General features: G+C 43.8%; 1 protein-coding gene across 23 annotated transcripts in view; it reads right to left on the bottom strand.

The window, feature by feature from the left end:
- The window catches only part of DOCK9 (dedicator of cytokinesis 9), a 297,489-nt gene that overhangs the window by 171,095 nt on the left and 111,302 nt on the right, over window positions 1-15,092 (bottom strand). The gene's annotated exons all lie outside the window — the stretch shown is intronic.

The following is a 15,092-nucleotide window of genomic DNA, read 5'->3' on the forward strand; positions in this document are numbered from 1 at the left end:
TTGCGACGAAGAATGATGATACAAAATCATGATCATTTGAAGAGGCAATAAAAGAATATGAAGCCCCAAAACTGTAGGGAAGAAGTATGGAGGTGTATCAAGAGGTTCATTGATAAAAATGTGTTGTTTTCCTGGATTTCTGGTGTTTACGGCTTGGGTTAGCTTTTTAAAATTTATTTCTTTTTAAATTCTAAATAAATGTTCACCTCCATGCCTTATTTTGTTTTCAAATGTTGAATTACTTTTCAACATTTGGTCCCTCAAATGTTCAAAGGTCCCTCACAAAACCTTACTCTGCCCTGATAGGGTCATGTGTCCACATGAATGCTGAAGAGGATGGTAGCATGGTAAGGAAAGCCGAGCTGTGCAGTCACCTGGGGCTGTGGCTGGACTCAACTAGGTCAATGCATGGAAAAGGCAGAACCTTGCAAACTGTAAACACGTATTATAATAAATTGAGTTATTCATATTATTAAATATGTTGCTGCATGACAGGTTGTTTTTTGTTTTTTGAATTTTTTTTTATTTTTTATTTTTTTCAGACAGAGTCTCGCTCTGTTGCCCAGGCTGGAGTGCAGTGGCACAATCTCGGCTCACTGCAAGCTCCACCTCCTGGGTTCACGCCATTCTCCTGCCTCAGCCTCCCGAGTAGCGGGACTACAGGGGCCCGTCACCTCGCCCGGCTAATTTTTTTTTTATTTTAGTAGAGATGGGTTTTCACAGTGTTAGCCAGGATGGTCTCGATCTCCTGACCTCGTGATCTGCCCACCTCGGCCTCCCAAAGTGCTGGGATTACAGGCTTGAGCCACCACGCCCGGTGCATGACAGGTTTTTTAAAGGAAAAAAAAAAACTTTCCTCGACCTCCAGAAACATACAAAATAAAACAGGCAATAATGGTAGGGACATGCACAAAGGAAGACAAATAATGACCCAACATAGAGAAAAGTGCATCGCAGACACTGAAATTCAGGGGCTGAGCCCAAAGGAAACAGACAGCTGCTTATACTGTAGACGGGACTGAGTATTGCTGCGGTGTGTGCCAGCGGAGAAGAACCACAGCTGCGGGTGGGTGACAGAGGAACGCACTCCTGACCCCCTCCCATTAGCGCAGCTCCATGACAGCAGCAGGATCTTGGATTGTGAGGAAGAGAGCAGGCAGGCAGGACACCCCATGGGACACTGCTCACAGAGAGTTATGTGGCATCATCAGAGTGGTTGGGGAGAAAGAGCTCCTCATCTCAAGGGACAACATGGACACAGGTGAGCCACTGATACCAAGACCCTGCCAGTCCCCATGGCAGCGGGCAGCATGGCGCACCTCTAGCAATCACACTTCCCTACACCACCCATGGGGGCCAGAAAGCAGGACTCCACAAGGCCCCACCATGACCCCCCCACCCTTCAATCTCTCAGAACTCCCTCCCTCCCACAGCATTTGCTGCTTAGGGTCTGGCGGCCCAACATCATGCAAATTGAAATTCCAGATCAAAAGGCAATCAGAAGCAGGAAATGTTCTCAGCGCCAGGAAAATGAGATTCCTCTGGATCCAGCAGACCTGCACAATGTGAGCCCACAAACTGAGTTCAGTTCTGGCCAACCTCAAAAACCATGGGAAGAGCTAAGCTCCAAAGAGCAAAGCAATTTCACTGCTCTTGCCTCAGATGTGATAGCTTCAAATGAACTTTCCAGTCATTTCTTGTCCTTGTGTCTCTGGTGATTAAATGTTAAGAAGAGCTGAAATCCCAAATGCCACTTCTTGAAATAGCAAACTAAATGGCAACTCTTGGAGCTATTTTAAGAAATGAGAAATTTGTCATTTCTGCTTATAAAGAATTTAGGACTTCCTTGATTTATCTGCATGGCTATAAAAGCTACTTGATAGACTGAGATAAAGTTGGTCCATTTTCAAAGCGCTTCTCAACGTTGCCACCAGGACACCAGTACTGTTGCTGGGGATGGGAATGGGGAGATGGCAGCTTGCAACAGAAAGGGGCTTCTGAAGCCATGTGCTCACAAGTGTGGGCCACTCGAGCTTTCCTGCACTCCCGTCGTGCACACGACTCTCACTACTTAACCCCACCAGGAACTTCTTGAAGTTGTCGAATTTGCAGGAAGGATCCTCATTTTCCTGTAAGTAGAGTGGGCACAGGAAAATAACAGCTGCCTCCCTTCCTTGTGTACACATGGGATGAGCAGTATGAGTCCCCTCTCTCCACAGGTATTTACTGAGCTGGTTCACATGCACTGTGCCAGAGACATCCAGAAAAAAAGAACACAGCCTCACCCCAGGGAGCTGGCAGTCAGAGGGAAGGCACATGTGTGAACAATCAGCAGAATGAATGACAGCAGCAGGGACCAGGACTGGCATCTGGCCCACTAGAAGGAACCCAACCTCTGCTCAGCTAGATTATAAGCTCCATGAGGGCAAGACAGCCCTATGTATTCACTGCTGTCTCCAGCACCTAGAACAGCACCCAGCATAGCAGAAGCATTCAATAACTGTGTGTTGGATGACCCCAATGATGTGGGGTGCTTCTTTAAAGGAGGTTCCTGGAGCTGATCAATGAGATGAACAAGCCAGCCAGGATTCAGGGCAGATTGAGGATTCCCTGCAGAGAAAATTGAGACACCAGGGAGCATGTGTCTGGATGGAAGTAGACTCTGTAGGGCCTAAAACATATACAATTACAGTGAGGTTAAAAAAAAAAAAAAAAAAAAACTAATAGATATAAAATTGCTGGAATCTCTTCCAGTGCCTTGAAAGGGATCCTGAAACGTAAGCTTCATGCACTTCATGCTAAATTCTCCCTGAGCATGGTGAGCTCTGGAAGTAGCGAGGAGTTTGGAATAGCTGGATAAGGGTGCATAAAGGGGGCTTGGGGTCCCAGCTCCACAGGTGCTCTAGCACCACTGGAAATCCAAGGTCATGGGGAAAACCATACTTAGGAGAAAGCCCTTCTGAAAAGAGACTCCACACAGCCACTACCTGAGGTGAGCAGCGGGCCTCCCAGATGGACGTGCTCAAGGAGCACTGGATGGGCCAGCGCCCTCCCACTCTGCTTCCTCTGCAAGGGTGGATAACACTGGAGCAACACTCCTCACAAGAACCCCTGCTCCACCTTCGCCCATACAGCCCTCAGTCTCTCCTCTAAAGCAAGCAAATATTGGAATAGTGTTCATTTGAACTAATCAATGATTAGCTCACGTGGGGCACCTACATGTGCGAAAGCCTGCAGGGAGAGACGAGGCCAGAGTGGCAGGTAGAGCCACAGTAGGAAGGGCCCTCAGGAAGCCAGCAAACAGGAGGAGGAGCTGAGAGACACAGAGGTAGGTCCCACGTCCTCCTGCAGTGGAAGGAAGATGCCCTCCATTAGCTTGTCACAGACATGCTCTTCTGTCCCTGACTCAGGACATTACAACTAGGAGATGGTGATAATCAAGATAGAATCCCACTCTCATTCAGTAGTATATGTTCTTCTCCAGACGCTCATGAGTGTCTGTAGGAACAATGATCTAGAAGCTGTCTGAAAGCATGCTTTTTAAAAGGTACTACAGGTTCAGTAATACAGCTTAAAAGCTTTTATCTAGCACTGTAAGCTTGTGCAAACATCAGAACCTGAGATTATCCAGTCCAGTCTTCTCATTTTACACATTGGGAAACCCAGGAGCCTGGGAGTTTGGGGACTGTCCTGGCGTCCCAGGAGGAACCTCCTGAGCCCTGGCCCAGGATCTTGTCTCAGCCCCTACTAAAACGATGCCTACATTTTAATTTTGCACTTTCACTGACAATGTGCATACATATGTAATCTAAATACTGGAGGAAAAAGGAAACCTTATCTAAACTTAGATTTAGAAATAAGCTCAAAAGCAGTTAATGCTTTGGAGAATATTTGGAAGAATGCATAAGAAACACCAAACTCCCAGACATCTAAATATATTTTTCATGCTCCAATGTGGTGTTATCCTAAGAACAGACTAATACCAACAATTAGACATTTGTGAATTCAGTTTTTTATATTATAAACACTAACACGATGTTGTTAAACAGCAGTTATACAGATTTGACAAATCTGACAAAATCTGATTTTGTCAAATCAATAGCACCTGAAATGGGTAAGAGAAACATGATAATAGAAATGGAAATAATAAGAAAGACAGGAATAATAATACCAATTAAGGAAAACCTACACAACTCCTCAACAGCCTGCCACCAGCTGTGCTCACTGGGGATGCTGCCGAGAATGTCAATGAGGAGAGGAAGACAAGACAGGAATTTAGGAGACTTCTCCACATCCTGTGCCCAGGGAGTCACATGAGGAGAGAGCTAGGTGGGACGGGAGCAGCTCCCTTGCAAGTGCAGTGCTTCACCTGTCTTCTCCCTAACCTGCTACTGGCATGGGCCAACTCCAGGCCAGGAAGGGTGAAAAGGGAACAGAGCGAGAACCAGGTAGAGCACCTGCGGTGGGCCCAGCATGTGTCTCTCACACACATACAGTAGTCTTGGCTTCTAATTCTGCCTATTTTTTTCACATGTGAAAAGAAATAAAATCAAAAAAGAAAAAGATGTGCTATCATAGTTGTATAAATAATTCTATCTCAAATCTAGACTGTAGACTCTTCCAGGCATTTTTCTTCCTTTTTTAGCATTATGAACTAAAATTGTTAATTCTTCCTAGGTCAATAAAAAGTATTTTTGGAATTCTGAAATGAAGAGGGCCAGTAATTAAGTTAAAAGGCTCTAAAAGCCAGATTTAGTCAGATTTCAAAACAACTTACTTTAAGCTACTTATTTTAAGATATTGGGGATAGGGAATGGAATATTCATAACAAATAGTTCACAAAACAGTTTCTGCAAACTCCACTGCCAGGCAGGCAGTATAGACACCAGTAAAGGGCAGGTGTTGGGAGTTAGAGTTTCAATCCTAGTCCCAAAAATGTGAATTACCACCAGAGGTGGTGACAGGTATACAGGGGTTCATTACATCAGTACAATGGTTCTCTAAGTTTGGTCCTGGGCCAGCATCAGCATCACCTGGAACATGTTAGAAACACACATTCTGGCTCAAGCCTGTAATCTCTGCACTTTGGGAGGCCGAGACAGGCAGATCATGAGGTCAGGAGATCAAGACCATCCTGGCTAACACAGTGAAACCCCGTCTCTACTAAAAAAAAAATACAAAAAAACTAGCCGGGCAAGGTGGCAGGCGCCTGTAGTCCCAGCTACTTGGGAGGCTGAGGCAGGAGAATGGCGTAAACCCGGGAGGCGGAACTTACAGTGAGCTGAGATCCGGCCACGGCACTCCAGCCTGGGCGACAGAGCGAGACTCCGTCTCAAAAAAAAAAAAGAAAGAAACACACATTCACCCCAGGCCCAAAGAGTCAGAAGCTCTGGGGTTGGGGCCTCACAGTCTGTGTTAACAAGCCCTTCAGATGATTCTGGTGCCCATTCATGTTTGAGAACCACCACTAGTCCATCTACTTTTCTGTACGTTTGAGAATTTCATATTAAAACGTATTCTCAAAAAAATCCTGGCTTCACTGCCTATTGGCTATGTGGCCTTTGGACAAGTTGCTTATTTAACCTTTTAATCTCCATACTGGCATCTAAAGATGGGAAAAGTAATACTTTCTGTTATCATTATCACCAGGTTATTGACAGGGTTCAATATGTAGTGTCTGGACAGAGCACGAACTCACCAAATGGTGGTGGTGAGGACCATACTTAAGTGTAGTTCACATTCAATAGAATTTTAGCCCCTATAATACACATACTTTTGCTGAATTACTCGCATACTGTCTCATTAAACCTTCCCCCCACTGTATGGTTGCATCAATGCCATTTCACTGATGAGGAAACTGACACTTAGAGGAATTAGATGTTTTACTGAAGGTCACACAGATGGTGATCCTTGGGTCTCCTGGCCCCAAGACCAGGACCTTCCCCATCACACATGAACAGTAAGCATGATGGAATTTCAGATTTCTAGAACCAGAAGTGCCTCTCCAGTGCTTCTGTTCCTCTTTGTATGAGAAATGCTGAACATTGTTCCACACGGGGATGCTTCAGGCGCCACGTCACCAAGGAGGAGGGAAATTCTCCCTACTCTGAGATCTGCCAGGCACTGAACTACCCAGGCTTTACAATCTCACTACAGAGAGATAAAAAGCAGAGTCCCTTCCAGGAAAAAATCATTTTCCACTTCAAAAATATTAAAAATCATACTCCAAAATACTAAATCTTTCCAAAGAACCAGGTTTAAATGCCTTGACACATATTAATGCCATTAAGTAGTATGTAATATATATAACTATCAAATATTTCAAGGCATGACCTTTGTAAGGACCACTCACATTTAAATCATGTATTTTTTTCCTACAGAAAAAAAAAAATCACAAATATTTTTCCTTATCCAGTGACTCCCCCACAAAATGACAGCTTTTTGGTTTGAGGTTTTTAAGCTAAAGAGTGTGTAAGTATAAACCTGCACTGATCAATGTGGTAGCTACTAGCCACAGGTGACTACTGAGCACTTAAAATGTGACGATTCTAAATTCAGATGTGCTGCAGGCATAAAACAGACACCAAATGTCAATGACGTCTGACAAATGAAATACAAAATACCTTCATTTTTTAAATAAGAATTCAAAATTGAAATAGTAATATTTTGGAAATATTGGGTTAAAATTATATTACTAAAATTAGTTACACTTCTTTCTTTTTACTTTAACTTGGCTACTAGAAAATTTTAAATTTGGCCGGGCGTGGTGGCTCGTGCATATAATCCCAGCACTTTGGGAGGTTGAGGGTGGGGGGTGGGTATCACTTGAGGCCAGGAGTTCAAGACCAGCCTGGCCAACATGGTTCACCCCATCTCTACCAAAAATACAAAAACCAGCCAGGTGTGGTGGCACACACCTGTAATCTCAGCTACTCAGGAGGCTAAGGCACGAGAATTGCTTGAACCCGGGAGGCGGGGGTTGCGGTGAGCTGAGATCACTCCACACTGCACTGCAGCCTGGGTGACAGAGCGAGACTCTGTCTCAAAAACTAACAGAGAAGAAATTACAGATATTGTTCATGTTATATTTCTACTAGACAGCACTACTATAGACTGTAAGAAATTTTAATGTACAGGTAATTTTTTAAACTTCATGGCAAAACAAAGGACAGTCCACTTCCTGAAATTTTTACTTGGGCAGACAAGAGTTAGGAAAAAATACCACATGAGAGATAAAAGTTAGGTCTAGTCTTGGTTCTATAAAGCAGTGGACCACATTCTCCTGTGATTTCAATAGGCCCCACCTTTCTGAACTCCTTCTCCCTGGAAGAGCCATCTTCTTTGCCTGTATCTTGTGGATTGCCACCTTTTCCAGATATCATCTATTTACTGAGAAGCTGTTGTGATAATGTCACATGGTGATTTTTCCAAGTGTACTATGACCATCAAAGATGATGTTAGGGTTTCAGGTACGGCTGCCAGGAAGAAGAGGTACTGATAACAGAAAGGGGTGCTGGCTAAGAGAGGAACAAGAAGGCGTTTGACTCTGGGAACCTATGTTTGCACTTCTGTACACAAAAGTACTCTGATAAAATGTTCACCAACTTTTTAATAGAGATCAAAATCACAGACGCACAGGAGAGTAAAGGGGCACAATACCCACATCACATGTAAGTCAAGCAAGTTCCTCTACTTGCATCCCTTTCTAGTTTTTGGCAATTCAAGACATTTGGTTATTGGTGGCTAAACCTTTGCAGGTGGGAGAGAGGCGAATGAAAATGTGAATGATTTTCAGATCTAGTCTTTCCTGTAGGCCCTTTCTGCAACCCTTTTTTGCCTACACATTCCCCAAAGGGTCACCAGGACCATGCTGAGAAGCAGGAGGAAAAAACAACAACAAAACCTTTCACATTATATCAGAGATCGAATACAAAGAAAACAAAACCACTCGGGTGGTTCCTGTTAGGCAGAAGCCTTGTTAGTGAGGGAGACTGGAGTACAAACCTTCACTACAACAAAGCAGAGATGCCTGACAACAAGCTGGAACGACGATGCCACGATGGGCTACAGGAGCACACAGTCTTCTGGGAAATATGTGGAGAGGGTTTGTAAAGGTTTCCCAAAGAAGCTGGCACGTGAGCTGGGACTTGCAGCATAAATAAGGATTTTATCCTTTTATCCAGTGCAGTGCATGCCAGGCAAAGGCGGAGCTGTGCCCAGGTGTGAAAGCACCCCAGGTGGAAGGAAGGCTGGAAAGCCGGGGTGAGGGCACATTTTGGAGGCTGCAGGAGATAAGGTTAGCAGGCAAATTCAGGGTCAGCGTCTGTGAATCAAGGAAGCCATGCTTTGCTTTCTCTGTAAAGGAAGAGTCAGAGAAGGCTTTTAAGCAGATAATTAACAACTATGTCTGTGGGCTGTGTTGTTTTGTATTTTGTTTTTGAGACAGTTTCGCTCTGATGCCCAGGCTGGAGTGCAGTAGCTCCACCATAGCTCACTGTAACCTTGAACTCCTAGGTTCAAAGCAATCTTCCCACCTCATCTTCCCAAATAGCTAGGCCTACAGGTCTGCCCCACTAAGCCGGGTTAATTTTTTTTTATGTTTTATTTGTGTAAAGACAGTGTCTTGCTATGTTGCCCAGGCTGGTCTCAAACTCCATGCCTCGAGCAATTCTCTCACCTCAGCCTCGCAAAGTACTGGGATGACAGGTGTGAGCTACCACGCCCCACCTGTCTCTGCGTTTTAGAAAGAGTGGTCTGATAGCACGATGCAGCATGGCTCAGTGTAAGAAAAGACAGAACGTGGTAGTGGAACAGGCAGTCCAGAGAACCTTCAGAGATGGGGGATCTGGAGGGCAGCCGCTGCTACAACCTCTGTCTGATATGCAATGCAGTCCTGGCTTAGAAAGGCCAAGTGAGCCTCCTGTGAGTGAGTGCTGGCTCTCTGCACCACTCGCTGCTGCCTTTCCCTTGGCAGTGACAACTCTCCATATTAAGGAGATCCCAAAGCAGAATACGAGACTGGCTCCTCCCCAGGAACCTGGCAGAGCCCTTGAGACCCACTGGTAAGTGGCACTTACACTTGTCAGGAAAGGGAGCGCTGAAAATTTCCAAAGCCTCAAAATGTCATTCTAAAAGAGACTTAGCACTAGTATATCACATTACAGGGTATTTCAAACTTCTGGAAAGTTGGGGGAAACTATAATTTCCAATCCTTCTTGGTTCTAAAAGTATCCTCACAGTCATATGCTATCTGTAGGCTGGGGCCGGGTTGTCTTGTTATCTCCTGCCTAGAGGGCCCTGCTAACTCCAAATTTTTGATTCATTTCCAGGTGGCCAACCCATTCCCTTGGTCTTACTTCTTACACTAGGTGGAATTCCAAGATCCCATTTGGTAGCTCCAACAACTCAAAAGCCAAACAATTTTGAATAAACAAAGCTTAAAACCTGAAACTAAAACTCCACAGTTCTAAACCTGACTCCTTCCCAGGTTATTGTGAGATCAAAGATGCTAACACTGGAACTTGAGTCCCAGACCTTAGAGATTATGTACGACAGGCTCCTCATTTTACAGACAAGAAAACTGAAGCCCAGGAGGGTGGCGATCTGCAGAGATTGAGAGGCAGATGCAGGATCAAAATTAGGTCTCTGGTCTCTTGGCCCACCCGTGCCACCAGCCAGATGGACATTGTTCTGCAGCCTCGTGTTTAGCCGCTACCTTTCCGAGAGTAGAGCACACCTGCACAAATGGCAGCCTCTGCAAACACTATGGGGACCACAGTGCCCATTTTTACTAATTAGGGAGTAAACATTTCAGGATTAACCTGGGTCATGCTATATATTTTTTAAAAAAGGAAAATAGGGAGGAAAACAGGATGCCTCCAGACTATTAGACCCTCACCAGTCTATGCTCCTATGTAACTTTCTGGGAAGATAATAAAACGTAACACCCAAGAGGGACTCCTGAGGGCAGCTCTACTTCATTCATATTTCTGAGTTCTTCATATGACCACCATTGTCTTCATGCTATTCAATCACTGTGGGTTGTCACTTTAAACTGGCCTTTCTCTAACAATTGTTAAGTTTTTAAGGGCAGTGTGTTTTTCCTTTCTTGTTCATCGTTACAGTCTCAATGCTAAGCTCAAGTGAATATGTTCTTTTTTGTTCATGAATCATGCATATGTGTCCAGGTACGGATTTTAGAAAACCTGACCCAAAGTCTACAATCTTGGCTCTGCCATTTATTGAATGTGTAACTTTGAGCAAGTTGCCTAACTTCTCTGTGCTCAGTTTCCTCTTCTGAAAAAGAATAGAGCCTGCACTTTAGAGTTGTGAGGATTAATTGAATAACATTTCACAGGTGTAAAACAGTTCCTGGCACACAGCAGGGCACCATATAAGTAGTGGCTATTTTTATTATTACATGACTATTGGCATTACCTTGCTATAAAAAAACAGTCACCAGCCATTCTCCCTCCTTGCTGATGACAGGTCATGAGAAAAGAAACGCCGGACCTGGGTGGATTTTAGTTTTTAGTTTTCTATACAAGTGATTTTAGTTTTCTATACACTGCTACCCAGCAGGTAGCTGTGACTTGGCATGGTAATGAGGTAGGGAACAAGCTGTGGAAGCCCCACATCTGAGATCATTTCCCAGGCCTGGCATGTGAATTAGATTCACTCGGACCCTTTCTAAGCATGCACTCCCCAAAGATTCCTTCCACTGACCGCGCCACAAAATAGGTGTGCAGCAGCAGGAGCCCTCATGTAACACTGTTTACGTGAACAGACAGGGGTTCGGCCTGCGCCTTCTGCAAAGCCGGGCTATGCCTATGTTAGCTGCTAAAAAATCTGAAGCACGTCCTTCCTGGAGCTGCTGATGGTTTAAGTGTTGTCTGCTTAAGTGTCTGGAAAGGACAGGGTGGCGTTAACACTCACTGTGCCTGATAAAGATCACATGAAAGCATTCCAGAGGAATGAACCCCTTCCTTCCTCATGCCTTGCTGCCGGGGGAGAGGAAGGGTTTTGATCTCATTCACCTCCATGCACTGTCCAATAAGACTGGCAAGTCTCCATTCTTGTAAATGTGGGTTGAATGAATGAATGAATAAACAAATGAAACACAAAGAGCATTGTAGTGAACATGTATGGCTTTGAATAAGTAAAATTTCCTGTTCTTGTCACTAGGAATAGGTCACTATATAAATCTTTTGGGAATATCTTTCTTTCACCATCCAATATTTTAAAAACAAGGAAACTACTTATTAAATATTATTGATGTAATACCATTAATTATTTTTTTCTAAAGTTGTCTCTAAGGATGCAGGAAAACCAATAGGGCAGAAAGGCGTATTGTCTAAGTATAATTTAATTAACTCAATCACAGTCCCCTAAAGTCTAATTGAAAATTAACAACCTGATCATTGCCCATAAGCTTATACTTCACTTAGTCTGCTATTTCTAGAGCAAACAGAACTTCAGGGATAGGAAAGATTTTCTCGTCTCATTCCTCCTCTGTCTGGGGGACAGAAGAGTTCCCAGGTAATGTACTGGTGTGTCCAACCAGAAGCCAAGTCCTTCTACTACTTGTAGTACTTGTGCTGCCTTCTCACAGAGTTATTTAGCTAAAGTAATCATGTGGTCATTCAAACATTAAAATAAGAACTAAAATTCTGCTTTTAACACTTGAGGATCCCAGGAAAATATGAGCCACCCAAAAGGTGTCTCTGAAAAGAAACTCTTATTTTGAGACAGGGTCTTACTCTGTCGCCCAGCCTGGAGTCCAGTGGTGTGATCTCTGCTCACTGCAGCCTCAACTCCCCCAGACCCAAACAATCCTCCCACCTCAGCCTCTTGAGAAGCTGGGACTACAGGTGCATGCCACCTCGTCTGGCTAATTTTTGTATTTTTTGTAGAGACGGAGTTTCACCATGTTGCCCAAACTGGTCTTGAACTCCCGAGATCAAGCAATGCCCACCTTGGCCTCCTAAACTGCTGGGATTATAGGCTTGAGCCACAGTGCCCGCTGATCCTTTTCAAAAAGTACCTAATGAGTACACCTAACAGGAAAATTCAGCTATTTTCAATCTTCACATCCTTCAACCTTAAAAATTCCCAGAATAAGACCTGTGCTGCAGTCCCTACCATCCTCACAAAAGTAAGCCAAAGAAAAGGGCTGCGTAAATGACATATAACCTAGCCTTTTTCGGCACTTTGAAGCCACACCTTTTTCCTCTAAACTGTTGAGCAGTAACAATTAGAATAAATTGTTTCCAGGAACTATGTTAGAGCTGGGGGGGTAGGGGGTAAAAATAGGTATTCAAATGTGAGCAGGGAAACTAACATGCAGACATCAAGAATATCCTGCCTGTTCCCCTGGTAGTGATTTCTAGCCCCCAAAGCCATTTCTCAGTGGGTTTGGCAGTAAGCCTGGATAGAAATGGGGAAGTTTCACCATGTGCTTCCTACCTCACTTACTGTCACAATGCAGAGGACAAGACCCACCCATGTAGGTACCTGTAAAGTTGAACCTTGCAGCCTCTGAAACTTTATAATGTCCAAACACATATTCTCTTGGAAACACTAACTTTTAGCCGGTCGCAGGGGCTCACGCCTATAATCCCAGCGCTTTGGGAGGCCAAGGTGGGTGGATCACCTGGGGTCAGGAGTTCGAGACCAGCCTGACCAATATGATGAAACCACGTCTCTACAAAAATTACAAAAATTAGTTGGGCGTGGTGGTGCATGCCTGTAATCCCAGCTACTCAGGAGGCTGAAACAGGAGAATTGCTTGAACTAGGGAGGTGTAGGTTGCAGTGAGCCAATACTGAGCCACTGCACTCCAGCCTGGGGAACAAGAGAAACTCCATCTCAAAAAAAAAAAAAGAACTCCATCTCCAAAAAAAAAAAAGAGAAAGAAAAAGAAACACTAACTTTCCGTAACACTAAACAAGCAGCCACTGCTAAGGGAAACCTTCAAGGTGGCCCTGGCAGAGGAGAAAAAACATTACCACCAATCATAAGGGCAGGAGGGAACTTCTGATAGAAAGTTTCTAGAACAAATACTGGCTTGCCTACATGCTTTAAGATCTACTTACGGGTACCTTTATGGTAGCCTCATCACTAATGCAAACAATTAGAGACAAATTGAAAAACCATCCACTGATAGTATAGACCTAAAATGAGATAATATGTAGCCCTTAAAATAATGGCATAGGCCAGGTGTGGTGGCTCACCCCTGTAATCGCAGCTCTTTGGGAGGCTGAGGCAGGCGGATCACCTGAGGTCAGGAGTTCGAGACTGGCCTGACCAACATGATGAAACCCTGTCCCTACTAAGAATACAAAAATTAGCTGGGCATGGTGGTGGGCACCTATAATTCTAGCTACTTGGGAGGCTGAGGCAGAAGAATCACTTGAACCCAGGAGACAGAGGTTGCAGTGGGCCGAGATCGTACCACTGCACTGCAACCTGGGTGACAGAGTAACACTCTGTCTCAAAAAAAAAAAAAAAAAAAAAAAGGCATAAATCCACATATGGTGACAAAAGATGTTACTGACATGTTCTGGGAGAAAATTAACCCAGAAATCTACTATAATAGTACCTCCTCTAAACACACACACGAGTTATACTGTTCTAGGCACAGGAGAAAGTCTGGCAGTATATGCACTGAATTATTAATAGTGGTCACCACTGGAGACTCAAAACAAGGACACTGTTTTTCCTACTGCTACACTATTTGTATTTCTTGTTTTTCCTACTTCTATACTACATGCATTAATTAATTTTATCCTTTTCAACTTAGGTAATATTTTTCCCCAAGGATTGTTTCTGTACATAACTAAAAACAGCAAAACTTTATTTCAAAATGCTACCTCCTGAATAAAGCATGTTACCTACATTTAAACGTCTCTAGGTAGAATTCATAAATGACAGACAGTCTTGGGGTGATAAGACAGTCACCAACCCCGTGGGCCCGTGACATTGTAACAATGAATAGTACTGCCACAAACAGGTGGCACATGGTGTCTGCCTCCTTCTGAAAAATCATCTTGAGAAAGAAGTTGTCTTCCCAGCAGTCTGTTGAACTCCTGTTTGCCGGTGGGCAGCAACAGCCACAGGTAAGAGATCTGCCCCTGGGCAGAGGCCCTGCTGAAATATCCTTGCTTCTCTGATCTGACATTAGCTCTTTTTATCTTGTTTAACCTGCTGGAAGAAGAGAAACACCGCCCGATAAGAAAAAACTCCTGGTATCACTATTGGCTTCCTCACTCCCTCAGGCCCCTCTGCAGGTGCGCAGAGCTGAGATCTCCACGCTGCCAGAAGCTGCTGGGCCCTGACAAGTGTTCCCACCAACTGCAGCTGTAGGCAGCACAGCCTTATCCACTGCAGTGGAAAAAGACCCCCAGGGGAACTGCCTGGAGTGAGATTTACCTAAACAAATAGCTGGGACATACATGGCAAATTTCTTGAGCACTAGAAAGAGAAGTAAGTTTAAAGTCACTTGTGTGCTTAAAAAAAAAAAAAAAAAAAAAATGCACAGCATCTTTCTACAGTGTATTCAGTCCTGTAGACAAATATTTCTACACAGCTGGAGAATCACTGACAGAAGATTTTTAAGAATATTCACAAGGGAACCTAAACCACACAACTTCCTCCAAGAAATCATAAGTTACATCAGCTGCTTTAAGCAGTGAAACCCATTCAGCCTGCGAGCAACCTAACAGATAAGCCAGCTATTACATTGGCAGCCAGGAATCCAGAACAATGAATTACATTTCTAAACAACGTAGCAGAGGGTGAAGAGAAGAAACCTAAATCTCTAAAATGAAAATCTGCAGTGAAAAAGACTATGATATTTTACTAACTTTTTCAGTTCAGGGTTAGTAATATAGTTTTCAAGGCAATACAATATACGGCAGTCTCACGAATCACAAAGAAAGAAACTCAGTTCAAATCAAATCTGTTATAGGAAAGTTTAAGTTCAGATTCTTAGACATTAATTGAAAATTAAGTAAATTAGTAAGCAGACACCTCATGGTAACATCAACTGAACCTCCAGATTAAAGAAAAAAAAATCACTAAATAAAATCACT

This window comes from Chlorocebus sabaeus, chromosome 3, assembly GCF_047675955.1.
Source record: "Chlorocebus sabaeus isolate Y175 chromosome 3, mChlSab1.0.hap1, whole genome shotgun sequence".
NCBI classification, from domain to species: domain Eukaryota; kingdom Metazoa; phylum Chordata; class Mammalia; order Primates; family Cercopithecidae; genus Chlorocebus; species Chlorocebus sabaeus.